This window comes from Ambystoma mexicanum, chromosome 8 (genome assembly GCF_040938575.1).
Source record: "Ambystoma mexicanum isolate Mex_15411 chromosome 8, UKY_AmexF1_1, whole genome shotgun sequence".
In the NCBI taxonomy this organism is placed as follows: domain Eukaryota; kingdom Metazoa; phylum Chordata; class Amphibia; order Caudata; family Ambystomatidae; genus Ambystoma; species Ambystoma mexicanum.
Window position 1 is genome coordinate 1158459575 of NC_090929.1, and position 12178 is coordinate 1158471752.

A 12178-nucleotide genomic window follows, 5' to 3' on the forward strand; every position below is an offset into this window, starting at 1 on the left:
AGGTTAATGCAACACAGGAGGAATGCACCTTGTGAGGGGTCTGATGGTAATACGTCAGGACATGGTTACCAGTGTCCTGTTGACCGGGGCCATAGGTCGAGGTGCTAAGCTTCAGGGCATGGGACGGGCGGTACATGCCTCCCTATCTTGTTAGATGTGGTTATAAATGTGCCGCTGTGTGTTGTCAAAGTGTTGGGTGTCCTGATTGCACAGGGCCATAAGTCTAAGATGATCCGGTGGGTTATGGGGTTTACGAGGGGGCGCCTTTGGAAGTGTGTGTTCAGGCAGAGGTTTACTGCTGTGCTGTAAATAATGCAGGTGGCGGCCGCGGCCTTAGGTGCTGCAGAGGGGGCTACAAATCTTTGAAGCGGCTCCAGTCTGGTTGGGGGAGGTGGAGCAGCGCAGCGCGGGCCTCTGCTCTCATGTTTTGGCAGCCTTCGCAGGGTGGGAGGGGGAATGGCCTTGCATGTATTCACAAAGGTATCTCCCTCGTGTGTTGCCGACTTTAGGTAAAAACATCACAAACATTTGAACACTCTATAATACTTATTCAAATCACTTTAAAACATGCATTTCAATTTTGCTGGATGTGTCTCGATTATACCCAGTCTGAGCACCGTATTCGTACACTATGTTTTAACAACTACAGTATTTAGTTATATGCATATACATTTGCAGTAAGTGAGGTAGTAGTCGGGTTGGTGGAGTACATAGAAAATGACCCGCCACTGTACGTGACGGTGGTGGCACATAAGGGGCTTAGACATACACACATGACAAGTGCATTCTCGCGCATCCTTCACATGAGTCCACAGTATGGCTTCTCGTGTACTCTAGCAGCATTAGCTCGGTTATGGCGCAAAACCATGGAGGGTAGGTTACCCAGTGATACATGTAACAAATAGATCCCTGGAACGCTCCTTTATTATTAGCACCCAACTGCAATGGTGTGGGCTCGCCATTGCTTATATCATGGAGGCATGCTTTCTTATGTTTATACATTTTACAGGCTTTTGTAATATAAGAGATTTTGTGGAGAAAAGCATACTTTGCAAGTGGTCTTGGCATTAATATGTAGAGACTTTCTGCCATCTGATGACCATTTTACTGTTCTTTTCATTGCCCAGGCCTGCTGGCCGGGTCATGCTGGGAGCGATGATACACTGCGGAAGGTGAACTGTTACAATGTTAGTGTATTACGCTAGCTCATGTCCGTCTTGTTCGTGGGAACGGGCTCGCAGCGGATCTGCCAGGGTGCCGCGGCGACAGGGATAACAGAAACTTTCCGAAGGTGGGGGCCGCGCTACAGTGCGCTGAGCTCACACCATTTTTAGTAGACAAAATGGTTTCTGAGGCCTAGCTAAATTCTATACGTGCGGGCAATGTCTACAGCAGGTGAGCCATCCACCACCTGGGCCCTGGTGGTAAGGAGGGGATGCCCGATGAGCCATGGCCCTCACCTGGGGTGGAGGTGTAGGCAAGGGGGGGTCTTTTGGACCACTCCTCCCCTACAGTAGATAAGGAGAAATGAAAGTATTGCCAGGAAGAGGAGTTGTACATAGGCCATTTCATTTCACATGAAGGAAAGAAAGTGACACCTGAGGGAGCTGAGGTTATTATGAAAACACCAAAGCCAAATGCAGTGTGGCAAATGCAGCAATTTCTGGTCTTATGTAATTATTGCAGGGCCTGGGTGTTCGATTACAGCACACAAGACCACTTTTGCAAGCACTTAAGAAAGCGCAGTTTGGTAAGACAAAGATAGAATGGACTGAAGAAATGGAGGAAGGATTTGAGGAGGAAATGAAAATAGCAATTTGTACAGCTCCAGTTTTTGGAAATCCCCAATTATAGTGAAGAATTTGATTTGTTTTCACACGCGAATGGATCAGTAATGACAGCAGTACTCACACAAAGAACAAAACTAGGGTAGAAACCTTTGGCGTATTACAGTGGGATTTTAGATCCAATTATGAGAGGACATGTTCCATGCAAACAATCTTTGGGTGCTTCCACATTTGCGATTGAGAAGTCCACAAGTATTACCATGGGCTGTGCACTGATGCTATATGTGGAGCATGCCTTATTTGCCATTTTAGAGAAACCCAAATGTACATTGATGACACAAAGAGCTTCTGCATATGAAGTAATGATTTCTAATCCAGCAATTAAAATTGTGATGTGCAAAATAGTGCAACCAGCCCCGTTTGTAGATGAGCCTACAGAAGAAGGTGATCATGTACACAATTGTGCTAATTATCTTGAATGTTATGATGGTATAGCCCATGTGAAAGAAAATCCTGTAGAGGGAGGGGAGATTCTTTTTATTGATGGTTCATCATAAATTGATCAAACTAGTGGAGAGAGGCATTCAAGATCTGCAGTTGTAAGATACAGATTAAATGGTGAATTTGAGGTAGTGGTGGGTGCAAGACTACCATCCCATTTTTCAGCACAGGCAGCAGAATTGGTAGTGCTTATTGTTGCGCTCGAGAAACACAAACATAAGGAAGTGACGGTGTAAAGTACTCCGCCCATGTGACGTCAGCCGTACAGGCAAGGCTGTCACGTTGGAAAAGGTGGGGATATCTCGGGTGGGCGGCCCTCCAGAGCAATATGCGTCTCTATTGGACAGGCTCATTAAGGCACTACAACTTCCAGGTGCCATAGCGGTCGTAAAATGAGGAGCGCATACTAAACAAACAGACTTTGTTTCTCGTGGAAATTAAGCTGCAGATTTGGAAGCCAAAACAGGTGCATATTCTTCAGAAATTTTGAGTTTCAAAATTGAAAATGTCAAAGAAGTATTAACTAGAAGCATGCTAGTATGACAGGGGTTTAATATGGTATCAATTATGCAACTAATAAAAATACAGGGAAGAGCCCCACAAGAAGAGCAGGAGCTATCGAGGCGTAGGGGGCGTTCATTATCCCCAAGGAAGCACTATGGAGACAGGAAAGCACCGGAAAGCCAGTGATGCCAGTGGCATTACTAAAGTATCACTTGATCAGCTGCATTAGCCCACGCATATAACCCAAGAAAGTCTTTCTGCCACTATTGCAGAGGACTGGTTTGTTCCCAATTTGTTGGAACACATTGCACAGTTCATTGTGAATTGCATCGTGTGTCAGATGTTTACAACTGGGAATACACTAAGAACAATCAGAAGAGTAATAACCTGTCCAAATGCCCCGTTTCAGCATTTGCATATTAATTACGTTGATATGCTGCAGACTTGTAATGGATATAGGTATCTATTGGTGGTGGTGTGTCCCTTTTCTCGATGGATCGAAGCCGGTCCTTGTACACATCCTGATATCACCTGCGCAGTGAAGTTCTTAGTGCGTGAGGTGTTCCGGAGATGGGATGTGTGTGAACTATTAAGGTCCAATAATGGGCCATACTTTGTCAATGAACAAATAGGGCTTTATTTTTTAATTTATTGACCATAAAGCATACATTTTCTTCTGCTTATCACCCACAAGAGAACGGGATATGTGAGAGGCTCAACAGCCTCCTAAAGGAAAGAATAGCAAAGATTAGATTAACTTTGAAAAAGGGATGGCTATATTGCCTACCCCTAGCACTGCCCTGTATGCCCTTCGAAATCAACCAATTTCAGGCCATCATTTTACACCCAATGAATTAGTAACAGGGTGCGGCATGAGAACGCCCCTCATGCCCCCATCTAGAGTTAGAAGTGATGCCCACAATGTAGTGCAGACTATAGTTGATGAGATACACAATTATTTTACATGTATGACTATCAGTGTTTCTTTCATTTCAGATCAAGTCAAGCGTCAGAGGGAGGAGTTGAGGAACATGGAAGAGGACGGCCCAGTAACTAATCCAAGCAAATAAATGGCACCACCAAAGTTGTATGTTGGAGATCAAGTGCTTATGAAAAATTTCACACGTATGTGGTGTGAGCCAAGATTTTATTGACCACATCAAATAGAGGAAGTTTCCCCTACTACAGTAAAGGTGTCTGGAAGAAGAGTTTGGTTGTATTTGGGCAACATAAAGATCTACAAAGGCGAGACCCTGCCTCTAGTACCTGCTGACTGGCAAGCAAGACAAGAATAAGAATGGCTGCATGTGCAGACTTGATCGATGACCAAGAAAAAGGACGATAAAGAAAGTGTGCAATTAAAAAATATTTCTTTTGAAATGGAATTCATTGGACACTCCTTAAATCATTAGCAGGAAGTGCATGGACTTGCAGAGAATTCCAGAGATTAAAACATACTTTTTAGAGATTCTTTGAAAAAGTTCAATCATATCGGCACAATGCCCAAGCGCCAATTCCTTTTAAAAAACTGGAAAAAAGATCAATACCCAGATTCATTTCAAAGAAATATATTGTAAAAGTAACATATGCCACCGGCCAATAGTGATGCACATAGGTTTGTAGCCGCTGTTTATGTGTTTATACTTCAGTAATACCCTAATCTCCTTAGGAGAGATGTTAATATTCTCACCTTTCTCCATGATCCAAAGAAAGGCCCAGTTATACGAAGGCTTTTGATTGCAATAATCGAGCAGATTGTACAACTATGAATGTGATTTGAGTAGGTGTATTAAAAATGATTCAGGAAGAAGAAAATGCAGTTGCAAGAAGGCAAGCAATTCAACAAGAAATGGCATATCACACTAACTGTTTTTCTAGACTTTTATGCCTGATATACATATGCATGTGTTTTCTATTCTTCTTTTTGTATCTTACATTCTGAAGCCTTTATCATACTGATGGTTCAATCAAAAACACGACACGTGATTTTTCCCAGTATAAGTACAAATGATCATAATTTCTTTGACCTATCTGGGCATGCCAAGTGATATAAGAGGGATGCAGAAGGTGATACCCAGGGGATAAATACATATCTTGATAGTTCGGCTCACTTGTGGAATAATATGGGGTACCAACATATGAAAAAGGTGGGGAGTAGAGCATCTGATCAGAGCTGATATGTCTACTCTTTGATCCCCTATGCCATGAGTACAATAAGAACATTCATTTCAAAAGAGATGTTGGCACATGATGCGAAGGGCCTCAGCCATCTAGCAACATGTACTACCAAAGGACAGTTCCAAAGGAGCTGGGCAACTCTGCGATGGTGATCAAGACAACATTTCCATACCAGGATGAATATATCAAGACAAAGCAAATGGAAATGAGCCTGGATGGAGAGACAAGATGCTTGTGTATCCTTCCATGGGACAAGACAAAGTAATAATTGGAGAAATTAAGAGGATGAATTGCTCTAACAAAACTGAAAAGACTGGAATGCCTGGATACTGGGAGCGCTCACAGCTGTTAATCTATGGACGAGTGATTACGACCAAAGGATGGGAAGATGGGATGAGGTCCTGTGCAGCTCATCTTCTAAGCAAGGAACTAGTACACTGAGATGGTTAGATGATGAATCAGACCCAGTGGCTGTAGTCCCATTGATTAATGCAACACTGAGCTTTCAAAGCAAAGGTAAAGTCTGAGTTGGAGAGAATAAAGGGTGCAAGAACATAATTGATATCCCAGGAATGAGGAGAAGCACTGCTGTCCTAATGGTTGATATTGGGCCTGTCGATCCAGAGCATATATGAAGTTGCCTAGGAACTGGGAAGCAGTGTGTTCCATTGTACTCATCCATATTCCAGCCTTGGTGATTCCCCAGAGTGACCTGAATATTGAGTGATTTCCAAAAGAGGATGAGCACTTGAGAAAAAGAAGGTCACTTGCACTCCAGCAGATGAAAAGATAGAATTATTTCTCATCGAAATCAATTAAAGGCTTATGAAGACATTCCTAATGACCACAAGTTGTTCAGCAAGACTGCTATGATAAAGCCATCTATATTTATGCCTGGACTCCAAACAGTAGTGAATGCCAAATGGATGCAGATTACCAGATGTGAGCTGTTACAGACAATCAACACCACTACAAAAGGATTTATTGCTATAAAGGAAGAATTGAGGGGCATAAGGTTAATGACCCTCCGGAACAGGTATGTCCTTGACATGATTGCATCAATGGAAGGAGGTGTTTGCGCCAAGGTTGGGCCATCTTGCTGTACCATCTCATGACGGTGAGACGGGACTCTGACGGATCCCATAACTATGTTGACAGAACTGCACACGAAAATGGAGGAGCAGACAGAGGCTATTGGAGATGACGATTGGTTCTCATTTCTGTTTGCATGGATTACCGACTGGATGACAAATGTGTTCAAATTCCTTGGAGCAATATTGGTGATGATAATGTTTGGATACTGTGTTATAAGGATAATAACTGGACAATGCCAGAAAATAGCAACAAAAGCAGTGGGAATGACTATCATAATCGATGTGCAACGTGCCATTAGAGACCACATAAAAGCAAGTATTGTGGCACCTGAAGGAACGAAATTACAGTACCCAGAAGATCACAATAATTATATGGTACATTGGCTCTTCTGTACCCCAAGAGGACAATGCAATTACATGACCTGGAGTGTGGACAAACACATTAAAATCGTGGGCACCCTGAGGGAGTTGATATAGATACCAAAGAAACCCTTCTTCAAGAGAAGATTCAAAGAAGTAGGAAAACTTGAGGAGGTGTTCGAGATATCGACCAAAGGGGGGAATGTAGAAGAGCAGATGTACAAATAGGCAGGAGATCCTACCCCCCTACCTCACCTGAATTGGAGACATGAACCCTAACACCAGCTGTTGTACCAATATCGCCATGAGTATTTGGAAGACGATATCCATTAAGACAACCATATCGGATGTACCAACTAGTTGATGATGGTCTGCAGGAGGAGCTTCCAGAAGGAATATAAGAAAGAGCTAAGAAAATAGACTGATGATATCATGAGAAAATGTGCACAAATCCTGAAATACTGAATGAAGGCAATCTATGAATCCTAAAGAAGAAATGACGAAGTAAAGAATCAAGTGAACCTTAAACATGTAAGAGAAGAACATTACATGGTAAAAAGTGTTGCAGAAATCAGAAATATGAAGAATGTACATACGCTGAAACACAAGATAGATCAAGTCATTGTATAGGCTAGCTACAAGTAGTGAAAAGAACGATAGTGGGGCCGCCATTGTACAGAAACTGACATTGGTATCATAAAATAAGTAAGCCAACGAATCATGAAGAAAAAATGAAAAGCTGTGTCACGGTAGAATAGCAGGTTGTTGAAGCTGTGTTAGGAGGCTGTCTGGCCTGAAGTCAAGAATGAGAAGTTGAGGTCAGCAATCTACTCTGAAGAGGAACGTGTGTGCGGAGTTTGAATCCACTCACGTTAAGGTGCAAGAAAGAACACAGAATATGCCACGTCTTAATTCATTAAAACATTTAAAAGCCTGCAGAATAAATAGAATCGTGGTCTCTTGTCACAATTCTCAAGGCTGAAAATAGGGCTTGAACTTGGAGTTCCCGACATGATAGCGAGTGCCCTCCCTCCTGTTACATTCCTAGGTCAAGAATATTCTGCAAGGTCAAGTACAAAGAGAATTTCATGGCAGAAGGCATGGGTGATGAGAGATGTTGGGCTAATTGGGTGGTAGGGCAGCTTCATGTCCTAGCTACTGGCACCTGGGTCTTGGCTTATGTGCTGCTAATTGAACCGAATGTTCCAGACATGGCACAAGTGTGCCAAACCAGTTGCATTAGTCCATATAATGAAGGACCTTATGACTTGAGAAACCAATGAAACACTGTCTAACTGATTTTTCTTAAATGACACATATGAAGAGGTAGAGTTGTCCACCTGATATCGGACAGCCCATAATAAACCTAGCTCCTATATGATTGTATATCTAGATGTCTTCCTTACCTTAACCAATCCCAACCCTTGATAGGTTTTTCACTATTGCCACGTAGCATGACATCATTCTGACGCATAAAGGAGTATATAATTGTATCTCATGTGGAAATCGTGGAGAATGAGCGTACGTCCATTGGTGTTCATTGTAACCTCCCTGTTTTAGATAACTGCTAATAAAACAACAACTTGTCACCCTATTGAGTTTATTTGGACTCAGAATTATTGTGGTGTAAACCCATCCAGTAACAGATGCACGTTCCAAGGGCCATATGCTCAGTACCATTCAGAAATCTGCAGGGGCGAGAAGAAGGAAATGACATGCTTGGTTACTTCACCATTCCCGTCCTCATTACTTGAACCCCTTTAAACTTATCAAACAAAATCACCTTAGTACCGGAATACCTGAATTCCTCTTTTGTCTGCTTAGAGGATATTTGCTTGAGTGCCTTGGAAATGAAAGTTCTTTGAATATGGCTATCCTGTCTGTTTACGCCCAGTTCACTTCACGTTGAGCGGGAAACAATGTGAAAACCTCCTTCAGAAACTCCTTTTCAGTTTACTAATTCTGCTACTGACTGGTTTCAACTTTCCTTGAACCTTTATATAGGAAACCTTTAAACTTAACAATGTAAACTCTCACTTGCTGCTGAGTTCTCTGCCTGCATTCTTACTCTTTAAGATGAATTTTGCAGTCTCAGACAAATCCTTTCCTGGAGTGAGATGTGCCCAAAGTGGGAAAACACTTGTATTGCCCACGCTAAAATTGTCTTCAGAAACGGTCACTGCGCTGCCCGCGCTCGCGTAGTCTCCTGAGCTGAATATATGGGACCAGATTACAGAAGCTTTACACTCGTGAAAGTGCAAAGTTTGCTCGGTATTAGCACTAGGACAAAGTTTGCCCTATTTCTAAAAACACTTGCAAATATTAGAAAACCATTGCACCATGAAAAGTGCATTTTTGCATGTTATAAGCAGTAGGGAAAAAATTGCCCTAGCGCAAAAATAGATACATTTTCACTGTATTTTTACACCAGGGCAAAGTTTGCCCTAGTGCTAATACAGAATGGTATTAGCACTAGGGCAAACATTAGCCTGGTGCAAAAATGCATTGAAAATGTAACTTTTTTGCACTAGGGAAATTTTCGCCCTACTGCTTATAACATGCCAGACTGTGTTAAGGATTTCAATCGGGCATCACACACCGGACCCGGACTCTTGCCCTTAGCCTAGGAGGTAGCGCTCAATTAGAATACTTTTTCTTTATTTTCTACAAATTCGAATTAAGTTGGCACCCAACCCATCTCACACCCCCTTTTTTGCAAATACCCCGACACAATGGCCCATGAACCATGCCGGTGGGTTTTAATGCAATATTTATTTATTTTAAATTCAAAGAAAATCACACAGTTTGAATATTGTGCAGCAATCACCAATGGGGGGATAGTTACAATGTAAATTAATGAAATACACTTGTTTGACCTTCTACAAGAACATATCCAAAGCACAAATGAATAGGAGCACTTTTTCTATTCGGGTAGATAGCACCCAAGTTAAGATTCCCCTATGCAATGCTGCCCCAAACTCCAGTTAATCGAATTTTGAGTGGATAGAAAGGAACAGCAAGGAGTCAGGGATATTAGGCAGCAAACAGAATCAAAATCCGTGCGGTTGAATAAATGAGAAAAATATGACTTATCACAGTATCAGGGATGTAATATCACTAGCAACTACAAGGCAAGGTATCAACAAAGGGCATACAGTTCAAAAAGCAACTTGAGAGTAAAAACACAGTGCAGCCAAAATCACATGTTGCATTTTTCTCTTTTGCAGTTTTAAATGTCATTTGTTTTTTTAAACAGGTGAAATAGACGAAATCAGAATGCAGTTTTATAGGCTGGGGGTAGATGCACATCACAGGGATAATATAGAAGTGAACGAGTGACTCTAGCTGAATATTTGGATGAGATTTTCAATATGGAAAGAGATTCGGTTTTGGGAAAATAAAGCAGTTAAAAGAGAAATCGGTTGGGAAAGGAAAGGGCATGTTTTACTTACACTAGATTATCAATAGTAGATTGTTAAAGAAAGACACGGTACGCTCCAAGGTTAATTTGCAACTTAACCTTTTCACCCCGCGTTCAGCTCTATGTGTGAATTTCTTAAATTATTCAAAATATGACTAAGGATCTATGCAAGACAGAAATGAATGGAAGAATTGTGCTAGCACTAGACAATCAAGGACAGGATGCACGGAGAATACAGACTATCTCAACCAAATGATTAGGGTATGGATGGGATTACTTAGAGGGTGGAACCAAGACAAGGCATCAAGATAGGGTAGGTTATGTGTCGTTAGGGGATGGGGAAATACTCACAATCAGCGCGTAAGTTGGGGATTTGGGACATCCAACCGGGTTCTGGACTCCAAGGCACTGGTCACCGCACGGCAGACTCTCCTGGCAAAAGACAGCTGGGCAAAGGTCTGGTCTTAGCACAGCGATGCCTCAGCTGGATGGAAAAGCTAAGCAGGGCAAGCAGGCGGCACTGGAGAATACCAAAGCGGGCTCAGCCACCTTTCCCCTTTCTCCCTGAAGTTAGTGGGATTTTGTTATGGGGTTTAGTGCTGAAGGGTGGTTCTGCCTGGATAGGAAGGCCTGAATCAACTATCCCTTTTCTGGCAACTACCCCTTTTCTGGGGTCTGGAATCTTGCAGAGGGAAGGTGGAATATCTGGATACGCTGGCGCTGGAAAATTCAGAAGAGAGTGTGCCCACTCCTGTGATATTCCGCCTTATTTATAAGACGGGTGACATCACAGGGTTTATGGTTGGGCTAAACTAAGCTAGACCTACTCCTCAGAACCGGATAGTTCAGCCCATGTTGGTTGCCTCCTCAAGGAGGGCACTCAGTTTATGGGGTTGTGTTTTTATGAGGTGCAAAGCCATCCCACAGTCATTTTTGCCAAAAATCAATGTAGACATAAAATCACTCATTTTTACAGTTGTGGCACTTTTGCAAATTACATAGGGAGATTGCATATTTCAGACAGAACATGGTAGTCAAACTTCCAAGTTTGTAGGACTTTGTTTCGCCCTTCTAATAATTGTTTGCGATTTTTAGTGGGGACCGCTTCACCCAACACCGCCATTATTTTTTAATGTTCCACCTTATGTACTTTTCCCATGATTCACATTTTCCTGGCGTTTCCGTCCCATACATGCTATGGGCAGCCACAATATCTTGTTTTAAAGCCACACAAATTACCTTTAAATTGTAAAACTTTTACATTACTGCGTTGCCCAGTTATGGAAATAACAGTCTTACAGTTTATTAATAAAATCAGTCTTTTAAGCCAGATGGGCTGGCCATTTGTCCTCCAAATATGGTCATGTCTTTCCAGGCTACCACCAAATGTCAGTTTAGCCCAGAGCTGCCATGGAGTTTCTCAGTTTGAGTGAATAGTAGGTGTCACTTCCAAAAGTAACACATAGGTGTCCCAGAATCTGACGTGTGCGTGAGGTGCATCCTGTTGGCCATTCAAAGTTTCCAAGGGCAGAAAGTAACACATAGGTGTTCCAGAAATGTATTGTGGCTCCTTTTGGGGGGAGGCCACTCCTGTTGCCAGCACACAATTGTCCTTTGAAGCCATGCAGGAAAACTGTTTGGCTGGTTCCCCAGTACAGCCAATGCATTTATTTATTTACTTATTTATTTATTTAGTTTTCCTGAGCCCAAAAGGCAAGGCTGTTAGAATAAAACTTCATATTATATTTTAACCAAACCCCCTTACATTTCTAGGCAAGGATATGGCCTTATTCAACATTACACTTTTAAAACAGATATTTTTCTTGTTTGCAAAAGCCCATTTTGACACATGGTGAATTCTACTGGGATGTCCCCTTCAAATTCGGTTTTCTCTTCCCTCTGGATTCCAAACATTGTTTGCAGCCCTAGTCAGTTTCTCTTACACAGCAATCTATTCAAGGCACAGGTCCACTGAAATTGACATATGCACAGAGAGCTAGGGTTTCTTTTGAGGCGTTTATTTTTGACACGTGATGGCAAAAGTCAAGCGTTTTTCCATACAACTGAGGGTAAAGTTTCTGGTGATTTCCCAGATCATGCCTGACACAGCCTGTCATTCAGTGAGAGATGCTTTCTTTTGCTAAAGCACAACTGGAATATGGCTGGGCATAGTTTGGCCTTTCTAGATCAGAGCTGTATATTGTTTAACAGATGAAAAGAGCATCAGGGCACCATCATTTTGAATGTAAAATATTTCCTTTTTCAAAAGGAAATTTTTAGCTAGCAGCAAAGCACCGCTGTTTTTCGATTCTCTTCTTTGGTGCGCATAAGGA